This window comes from Odontomachus brunneus, unplaced genomic scaffold, assembly GCF_010583005.1.
Source record: "Odontomachus brunneus isolate Ranch 3 - 2012 unplaced genomic scaffold, Obru_v1 Obru_scaffold_224, whole genome shotgun sequence".
Lineage (NCBI taxonomy): Eukaryota > Metazoa > Arthropoda > Insecta > Hymenoptera > Formicidae > Odontomachus > Odontomachus brunneus.
This window is the reverse complement of record NW_022639674.1, coordinates 309,324-320,235: the sequence shown is the minus strand read 5'-3', so window position 1 is coordinate 320,235 and position 10,912 is coordinate 309,324. Positions and strand designations below refer to the sequence as shown.

At 42.2% G+C, this 10,912-nt stretch overlaps 1 protein-coding gene across 3 annotated transcripts in view; it reads right to left on the bottom strand.

Annotated features, from left to right (window-relative positions):
• LOC116852422 (amyloid-beta-like protein) overlaps window positions 1-10,912 on the bottom strand; it is a 47,399-nt gene that overhangs the window by 35,856 nt on the left and 631 nt on the right. The window lies entirely within an intron of this gene.

Genomic DNA, 10,912 nt, shown 5'->3' with positions numbered 1-10,912 from the left:
TCTCTCTCTCTCTCTCTCTCTCTCTCTCTCTCTCTCTCTCTCTCTCTCTTTGGAGCAGAAGCGTATTTCACTCCGTTTGTTCCGCGACAGATCCGTTCGCGGAACTATCCGCGGTTCCTCGCTTCGTGAGCAACGGAGGACCAAATTGGCTTCTACGTGCCCACACGTTCTGATCAATCCGCAGCCGCGTCTAAGGCAGTATTGATCCCTCGCTCTTTTAAATAAATGATGCGCCATCGTTTCCACTTACAGAACACAAGCGCGCGCGTCAGCCGAGAGATCCTGGGCAGAAAGAGAGGCCACTGTGTGAATAAATTAAATCCTGAATGGAAATTTTTGATCCCTTATTTGCAGAGTAAATCTGGTGCAACTTTGCGCTCGGGTTATTTTCAAATCATTAGCCGCGAGAAATCGCCCGATTCCGACTCCTGGGCTAGTCGGAGTGGTCGCTCCGGCGATTTATTAGCGTTGCTTCGTTAATGGCCTTAAAGAATTAGTCGGCGACAGCTAACTCGGTTGCAGCGACTTGCCTGTGCAGTAAATGGTGCTTAAGCCGACAGGGCGACGGTCCCTCTATCTTTCTCTTTCTCTCTCTCCCTCTCTCTGTCTGTCTCTCCCTCTCGTCTGATCCATGCGAGAGACATTAAGGGGGTTAAGCAAACTTGGTTGGGACTTCGCTTTGCAGATAACGTTGCACGCTCGTCGGCGCATAACGACGCGCGAATGCACTTTGAAATCCACTTAAATGCACGCGCCGGAATCAGGTATCTCCGGACAGTTTTGGGAAAAGGCAAGAGAAAAGATAGATAGAAATGTAGGTGGGAGGTAGGTAGGTAGGTAGGTAGGTAAGTAGGTAGGTAGGTAGGTAGGTAGGTAGGTAGGTAGGTAGGTAGGTAGGTAGGTAGGTAGATAGGTAGGTAGGTAGGTAGGTAGATAGGTAGGTAGGTAGAAGGAAGGAAGCTAAGAAGTGACGAAGATCAGGGAATCGTCCGCGATCCAATCGCGTTATCGCCGAGTGAAATTCTGTCTCGATACATTGCCAGTCCTTTGGCAGCGCACATCTCTCTGTGCATCGTCGAAGCACGCAACCTGGGGAAACAGCAGCTTTTCACCGCATGCGACCAAGATCCGTTGGATGAGGTCGGTAAGGCCGAAGAATTGACTGGCGTATTCACGGAGGCTTTTCGCAGGGCGTCACAAGAGACAGCGAAAGAAGGAGAAATCGCTCTGGACGAATCGCGCATTACTCGCGGGCGATTACCTCTGACCGCGAAATATGTTTTTCCCGTAACCTGGTCCGATTACTCACGCTTGCACGCGCACCGCGCTAGCAGCACGTTCGATCAAAGTGTGCGGCGTTATTAAGAGCCGCGAGAGAGCGATTTTAAAGAGCGCCGCTTAATGCGGATTTGCCGTCTCTGCGGACGTTTTGCAACGAGCCGGGGCGAAATTGCGCCGCACACCCATGAGGGTGAAGTGCGTTTGTGTGCGCCGCGGATTATAATTCGCGATCGCGCGGCAGTCTCGCGCTTTCTCGCGCTTAACAGCGAGGCCACGGGGTCGCTTTGAAATTTAAATAGCCGCCGGCGAGAGAGCGCGCAGACGGTGAGGCTGGGTGTTCCCGGAACCGTGCCGCGCGGACCGCAGGTACACGACGTGGCAGAAAGATCGACTGTGCGACAACATGCACTTATTGGTCGCGTTTTCAGCAAGGAGCGGCTATTTCGCGAGCATTCGATGATTTTCCGCGAAGGAACGCTCCATCGGATTTATATGGCGTTCCTTATCCTGATACACACCCACATAGATCGTTCAGATTCCTCCTGAATGCTCGTGCCGAACTCCTAGGTAAGGCGTTCAGACTGACCACTCGAGACGATGGGTCTGGGAGCAGGATAGATTAAGTGTTGATGATTAACCAAGAAAGCGCGTGAAGAGAAAGTCGCGAGAAGTGCCGTCGGACTAATAACTCTACTTACATGTAATGTATATAAAATATATTATTTAAATATTTTCGTTTTGATTGATATAAAATATAATTTGAGACGAGTTCTAGATGTCTAGAGGCATGAAATGGTAATGTTAACAAGTAGCAACTCATGGATCTTTACTTATTCGCGACGAGATCTGTAAGTATTTGTGACCTGAACTTACAAATGCCACTTACAGATAAGAGATTAGAAATTTATCAATTTTCTGTAGTAACTTCTTATACTACCAGAGAGATTAGTGTTCTCATTTTATCTATCACAAGAAACGTATAAGAATTTTGAATAGTTGTGCGAAATTTAATGTACTACATTCTTCACAAGAATATTTTTCTTAGCAGCACAGTTTCTTCTTGGTAATGCCAGTATGTATTCGTTCGTAAACTAATAAATATGGCTTATTATTGCAGCCAATGATCTAAGAGAGATTGCTACTTTCCTCTACCGTAAATGGTGTAGCTTTCGTTTACTACTTTACAAAATTTTACAAGCTGTTGAGCATCGATTCTTCAATTTTCCCGCCGAATAGCCAGGAATACGTTGATTCTATAATCCCCTGAAAGACTTCTCGTAAGACTCCAGAGGAGCCACCACCCAACCATCCCATGGTACTATACCCGCTGGGTAGGAAATCGGGACGCAGTATATAATATCCTTTTTTTCTGCCTCTGTCTATTGCCTCTTTTTCTCCTCTCTCGCCGCAATCGCCAGCTTTTTCCAGCGGTCTTGAAAACGCGAAAACATATTAACGTCATTCGAACGTGCCCAAGTAGCGGGAACATAGAGCCGACTCGAGAGCAGCATTGGACGGAATACATCCATCCGGTCGCGTCTCGAATGCATCGCTAATCGCTCACGAGGCGCTTCATTGCGCAGTCGTTAATCAAACCGCGTCGTCCTGTACGTGCCGACGTGCGCCAGGTGGTATCATTCTTCGAGATTTTAACGAGACATTGTCCGCGACGTGCTCGCCGTGCCAAGACTCAAAAATTTCAACTTACTTCGAGATCAGTCGTGATTGACATTGCTTACGCATACGAGGAGACTATATATTATTAAGTATTTTCCTTTTCATATTTAAATTCTTTTTAATTTCACTGTGTTTCTAGCAGTGCAGCAATAGACTGTCAATAAAAACTGTCATAAATTTCGCTAGAAACGTAGCAAATTTTTTAATAGCGCGTTTTAGTTCCAAAAATATAAATAGCACGAAATGAAAAGTTTGTGAAGTAGGACAGAATGTCGATTGATATTTCTCGACTACAAAAAAAATTTCATTCCTTTTATTTTATAATTTTTATTATAAAATAAATGTACATGGAGAAAATATTATATTTTTTCTTGCGTATAAATTCTGGTCAATTTTACTGTGTTTCTAATAATGCAGCATTAGATTGTAAGGTCAGTAAGGTCTTGTCCTGCTGAGAAATACAGTAAATTTCACTAGAAATATAGAAAATTTTTAAATATTTGTTAATGTATGCTATTAAAATTTTTGATGCCACATTTTAATTCTTAAAATACAAATAACACAAAAATAAAAAGATAGTTAATTACTGCAAAATGTTGATCTATTTCTCGGGCTACAAAATTCTATGGTAATTTTTATTATAAAATTGTCTCCACGTGTATATATACACACACACGCAGATAATATAGATCTTTTTAGATTTATATAAATTTATTATATTTATATAAATATAATTATTGTAATATATCATATTATAATATACATTGTATATTATAATATAATATTATATTATAATATACACTGTAAAAACTGATGTGTTAAATTTATACATAAATAAGAGTGGATAATTTGGGACACGTGAAATGTTAAATTTAACATATTTTTTACAGTGTAATATATTATATTTTTTATATTTATATATATTTATATAAATATAAATAGTACGAAATGAAAGGAGAGCCAATTACTGCACAATGTCGATGTACTCTAGTCGAAATTTTGGCCCTAAACCTTGAATTCTACAACGCAGTAGAAGCTAAGTTCAAAAAGTAAATTTAATTCTAATGATACAATTTATTCCTGATGACTTTGATGATATTCGAAATTTTTACTTTCTTTAATGTCAAAATATGTTGTATTAGAAATTTCAGAATATCAAAATAGGCGTTGAAATAGAATAGTGAGACTAAAAGATCAAAATTTCGGATAAGTTCCCGAATTGAAATTTTGATACTACTTTGACGATTTTAAGGATAGTTTGCGTCTATTTAGACAGTTTATAGCCTAGGTAAAACCTACTTTGTTGATATTGATACTCATTAACTTCTCTCTTAAATTTAACTCTGCCTTGTCAAAATTTTGACGCTATTTTGACGCTCTTAAAAATAGTTTGAGCCTCTTTAGATAATCTACAACCTAGGTGAAACCTATTTTGATGATATTGACACTCATTTCCGAGTCGAAATTTTAACCCTATGTTGAATCTTGAATTCTATAAAATACATATATTCTATGTAGGAGTTAAAGCTTCAATAGAGATTCATAACTGAACCTACTTTGCTTCCTAAGATCCTACTATTATACAATCTACTTTGACGCTAAAGAAAGCAAAAGTGGAAATTTCAAACATCATCAGGGTCAAAGTAGAAGTAAATTATAACATTAGAATTAAACCTACTTTGCTATCTTAGCTCCTACTACTGCGGTAGAATTCAAGGTTTAACATAGGGTCAAAATTTCGATTCGAGTTAAGTAGGATCAAAACAAGTTAATAAAGGTTTCAGAGTAGCAAAATAGATGTTAAATGGAATAGCAGGCTGAAAGTAGGATGCAAATTTCGACTCTGTCGAGTGGGTTGCAATAAATTTCATGGCAACTTCTATTAAAAATTTTTCTCGATAGCACAGTCCGACTTCGATGATGATCACAGAAAAAGCGGCTTAGGGGCATAATTATGATTTTCACTACGCTTTCACTCGGTTGATCGCGCGAATGGATCCTCCCCCATTCACCTTCGCCGTTATCTTTTTTGTACCGTTTCGATGGATTCGCTGCTCGTCCGTGCGCGCGGTCGGCGCAGCGCGATTAGTTTCGCGTGCAATTAGCGAGAGAATCTCCCGCGGTGCAAATCGTGCGTGGAGCAGTTGTTGTGTAATGCCGCGGCATCGCGAATAATTAACAGATCGGGGCCGCAATCACCGAGCCGATGAATAAATTGCGGCGCAATCAGTGCCGATTCGCCTCCTCCGCATCGGTTTCTCGGTCAATTTCCATGAGCATCGCGGAACACGCAGCCGAGTGACTCGCGTCATTTTCGAGCTTCGCCCGCGGCGAGAATGGGACGTTTTTGCGAAAAGCGGAAATCGTCCGAAACAACAAAGACTTTAATCCATGTTCGAGCCCCTCGAGAAATTCATATATATATGCACGACGTAATATTCGAGCGCGTATATTTATCCACCGCGCGCTTAGATTCGCGACGTGCATCGCAACGCTGCAGGGAGATTGAAGGATGTATATTTTGCGTGTGCGAATTTCCGCCCGTTTACATCTTGCATCTTTCATTTCGGCCGTTGTCGACAGAGAAAAAAAAGAAGGAAAGAAACCGCATATTTAGTTGCATTTGCAAGCGCGTGCACGGCACGGATTTTTTTCGCCGTCAGTTCGTATTGTTTTTATAAAATTTTAAATTCCTTTTTTGAAGTTTTGCGCGTTGAGTGCACACAAGAAGCTGTCAAAAGCGGTTGGCGGGGAATGGAGGCAGCCGAGCATATCCGCGGATATTTTTCGGCAATTTCTTCCTTTGAAACTTTCTGTTAATCCCACGCGCCATTAATCACCCTATTCGCGATGGAGTCTTTTAAACATTCGCATTGATATTTTTGTCACTGTGTATATATGTGTGCGCAATTCGCGCAGTCCGTCAAAGCCGCAGTTCGAGTCAAAGGAACGCCGCCGCTGCATCTGACATTTCTCCTCCGTGAACGCGCAGCTTTGCAGTTCTGTACGAATTACACGCGCAATTAGATGATAAACATTGCGAGGCGAAGAGGTGAAAAGAGGGAGGGAGAGAGCCAGACTAGGTCCGGGGAGTGAATTAATTTAGGTATAATATCAAACCGGATTGCTACAAAATTACACAAATTAATTCCTACGACGGCGCGCTTTTGCATGCGCAGTAATTTTATGCCATTAACGAGAAGCAAATTGGTTATCGCGTTAATTAACGCGTGTGGGCGCTAGTGGAATTCGATTAATTTGTGAAAAAAGAAAAGGGAACAGTGGGTCGCACGAGAACAACGAAACGAACGCGAACGAGTATACGCATTATGCGGCGATGAATCCGGCAAAAGGAAACATTAGTCGCACCATACGTACACGTTGCCGTTGCTACCGGTAGGGGATGGTTCAGTAATTTCTAAATAATCGTTTCGTGTGTGTGCGCGTGCGCGCGCACCAGGAAACGTGACTTGGCAAAATTGAAACATCGAACGTGAGAATTGAAATCGCGTTTTAACGTCGATGCAAAATTACAGGCAATTACATAGTGCGATTATGTGGCGTCGTTCCTGTCAAATGTGGACTTGTACTTGCGTTTAGTGAACAGTAGAACGTTAGTCATTAATAAGGCGCGATGCTACTATCGTTTCGTCTACCAAGGCTAACTCGAATTAGCAGACGTGCCGCTACATCTCGAGACGGAATCAGAGTGCAGAATTAATGCTTCTTTCACATCGCGATCAAATGGACCGGCTAAAATGCCCGATAATGGAAGGGACGTAACGGCGATTACCTCGCGAAACGTTCTCATCGAGAATATATATATATATATATATATATATATATATATCTTTTTACTTGAATCATTAAACACAGAGTAAAATCCAGAGTCTACGGGATTATTCTACACGCAACACGGAAAGAGTGCCTGCACCGTAACTTTATCGACGTAACGGCGATTACCTCGCGAAACGTTCTCATCGAGAATATATATATATATATATATATATATATATATATATCTTTTTACTTGAATCATTAAACACAGAGTAAAATCCAGAGTCTACGGGATTATTCTACACGCAACACGGAAAGAGTGCCTGCACCGTAACTTTATCGACGTAACGGCGATTACCTCGCGAAACGTTCTCATCGAGAATATATATATATATATATATATATATATATATATATCTTTTTACTTGAATCATTAAACACAGAGTAAAATCCAGAGTCTACGGGATTATTCTACACGCAACACGGAAAGAGTGCCTGCACCGTAACTTTATCGACGTAACGGCGATTACCTCGCGAAACGTTCTCATCGAGAATATATATATATATATATATATATATATATATATATCTTTTTACTTGAATCATTAAACACAGAGTAAAATCCAGAGTCTACGGGATTATTCTACACGCAACACGGAAAGAGTGCCTGCACCGTAACTTTATCCGATTTTTACATTTTGATCGACAATATATATACATATACAGTATTTTGTTTCTCATATAATATTTAATTCATTAAATATGCACACATATGGAGAAAAACCGAAATGTACGGTATCATTTTACGTGAGGCAGAAAAAGTTAATATCACATCTGGCAGTGTCCATTTGGTAAACACGCCGCCGTAACTAAAATTGAATTTCCCCTCTGCTTTTCGCATTACTCGCGAAATTACTGGAAGACGGCACTAAAATGCTAATTACGCTCGCGACACGAGTGGATCCCGTCGCCGAGTATGCGCTCCTCTCCTTAGAAAATCCCTTCTGCACGGCGAGAGATAAGTCATTCGGTGCACTCATGGGAAGAGCGCGCTGCATAATTCCCATAAAATCTACTTGCACCTGCGCTTTCGGCTCGAATATCCCCGTAATTGGATCCACCAGCGAGAGTTTTTATACACACGCCGAATCGTAGGAACTCCCGCTCGCCCGTTCTCTCTCTCTCTCTCTCTCTCTCTCGATTGTTTTTAAACGCATCCTTTTTTTAACGAAAAGCCTGTTTACGTGATGCGACATATAACATCAATAAAAGCGAGTTACATGCACGCATGGCCGCGTGCATGAAACAGGCGTGACATAAACGAGCTATTAATGACGGCCGCTCGCCGCTCGTGTATGATTTAAATGCCGCTTTTAAATGGCCGCTTTTAATGTGGGGCATTTAAACGACGACGCAACCGGCCGGAAGGTCGAGAACGATCTTCTTAAGGCGTAACCCGAAACGACGACGAGTCTCTCGGACGAAATTGCGCTATCGAAATGCGACAAGTGAGAAGCGTCAGTTAAATAAGCGATTATATAGCGGCTAAATGAATAAGCCCAAGACAGAAGACTGTGTCTATATGAGGAAGTTACTTGATAGATACGCAAGACACATATCTCCTATGATACGGCCACTGCCATAATGAGGTGAACTAATATCACTAATATCACTAATATCATCATCGTAACCCGACATCGAGGTATTATACAGGGTGTGACGGAAGATGAATTTCTACGCGCACGCGTTCTTTCTTTCTTTCTTTCTCTCTCTCTCTCTCTATCTATCTATCTTTCCCCCTTCTTTTTCTCTTCCTCTCTACAATACTACATATATATAAATATTATATATTTTTATGAAATAACTTTGTTATAATTATTACACTTCGCTATCCAAAAAATGACTTTTTCTCTTGTATATATTTCTTATATATTTTTTGTGCACATAGAGAGAATGATTTATTGATTCAAATAAATGTTTTTTTGAAATAGTCCAAACAAATTATTTGGTTGACACAACAAAAATATTTCTTTGGAACTAAGCCGCCAATAAATATTTTTGTTGCTTCAAACAAAATTTTGTTTGATCAATCGAAAAATTCGTTTGGACTATTCCAAAGAAACGTTTATTTAATTCAATTAAATCGTTCGCTCTGTGTAGAAAACGCTGAAGTAAACTTAGTCCCATAGCGTTTAATAAATACTTCTTTTTACTTCTCATTTCCTCTCTCTTCCCCTCTCTCTCTTTCTCTCTTTATATTATTTTTGAATGCGTTTTTTTCAACGAAGAACTTGCTTACGTGATGCGACATGTCACATCAATAAAAGTGAGTTGTCATTATCATTCACATTGCCTTCAGAACGAACCAAATTTGTCGTTACATGACGTAAGGGATTCCGGTAGGTTTTTTAGTCAGACCGTTTCGGGGTCGCTGATGTAATCTCCCGAATATCCGAGTCGAAACATTATATGTATCGTCGAGTACAGTAAAAGGTCTACTTTTATATATTCCATTATAAGTCTATCTTGATATTCTGAAACCAATATTAACCTTTTGCAATTCTGTTTGATCTACTAGCATTGCCGGGAGGTCCCCTTTAGAACCTACAAGTGGCATTTTCTGCCATTTAGGATCGATTTTTCGAGTTTACTTCTTAGTAAGCTGACCAACAGTTAAATCATATGTCCGCCTTTGTCCAAAGTTTTAGAAGGAAAACGAAAGACAATCATATGATTTAACTGTCAATTAATTTACCGAGTGCTTGGAAATATCGGTCCTCTCAGAGGCATTAAATAGGACTTCAGTTTCCATATATTTTAAGTACACACCAATCTTTTAGAATACACAGATGTTAAAAAGTTCAGGTAGAGACGAAATTTCCACTCGGTCCACGATCGCGGCCAGATGCATGGGCGCGAATTATTTTCGAATTACGACACGATCGGACTGATGCGACAACGATACAGTCGAATATGCAAATCGCTCGGCCCTTTATGGAGTGTTTTTCTAGTACGGCAGCTGTTTTCAAAGTCACATTAGTGCTGCAGACCGGACTATTAATTATTATATACAAAATATAAATAATGGAGCGGCGTTTATATACAGAGACGCAATGTTACGACGCCGGTGATTGCGATAAAACTGCAAAGGAGCATCCGTCCTAGAATCCGAGGATAACTACGCAAGCCAGTGAGAACGAGGCGAATCGCCTCGAAGTAAAACGGGAAATATCACGGAGAGTCAAATCGATCGAAGATTACTCGAACCTCTCTTCCTTCCTCTTTCTGCCTCTTTACACACGGCCCACGGTTTCTCACCACCCACCGGCGATGCCTACACGCGACCATCGCGGGCGGCGTTAAAATCTGTGGATTGGAAGGAAGCCTTCGCGAGTCTCCTCTCGGCACGCCATCGAAACCCACTTTTATAAAATTACAAAACTCGCGCCGGCGGATGATGGATGGAGGATAAAACTACTCGCTCGGATCGCGTCGACGCGCTGGGTTTCGCATTTCACATTAGAACACGCGAATTTACGCTCTCGCGGCCACGATCGATCACTTTCTCAGCTCTGCCGATCGTATTCGTGGGTGTCTTCCGAGATCCGCGGAAAGTTCTCGTGCAACACACCCGCGACGTCGGCTGCGTTCACAGCGGCGAAGACTGCTCCGCGACTCTTGCAAAATCCGTGAATGGTGAGTGCTTGGTGAGTGTTCTGATCTTGCTCCGGGTCCAAGAACACACACCGGATTCGCGAATTTTGCAGCAGTCGCGAGGCAGCTTTCCCCGCTGAACGCAGCCTCCGCAACATCCGCGGATACAAGTCGCTCGAGCGCCGAACGCGATCGTGCCGCGATTTGCCCCGAAAATGCGAGCGTTATCGTGAACCTCGCAATTTCGCGAGAAGCGGAAAGATCGCGGCGGCCGAGTCTCGATGCAACGGAGCGATGTCGCGATCGGTCGGCTCGGCCGTCCGTCGCGATGCGTAGTACACGGCAGCGCGGTCATTGATCGGAGCATTTGACAGCCGCCATGGCACCATGGCCGGAATCGCGGGGGCCACCGGCTTGTGATTTCGAAGCGAAGGAAAAAAGCGGAGTTCGCGGCACACTACATCGATCGCCGTAGCGTCTTGCTGCGCCTGACATTTGCCTGGCTCAAGGGTGAAAGCGCCGC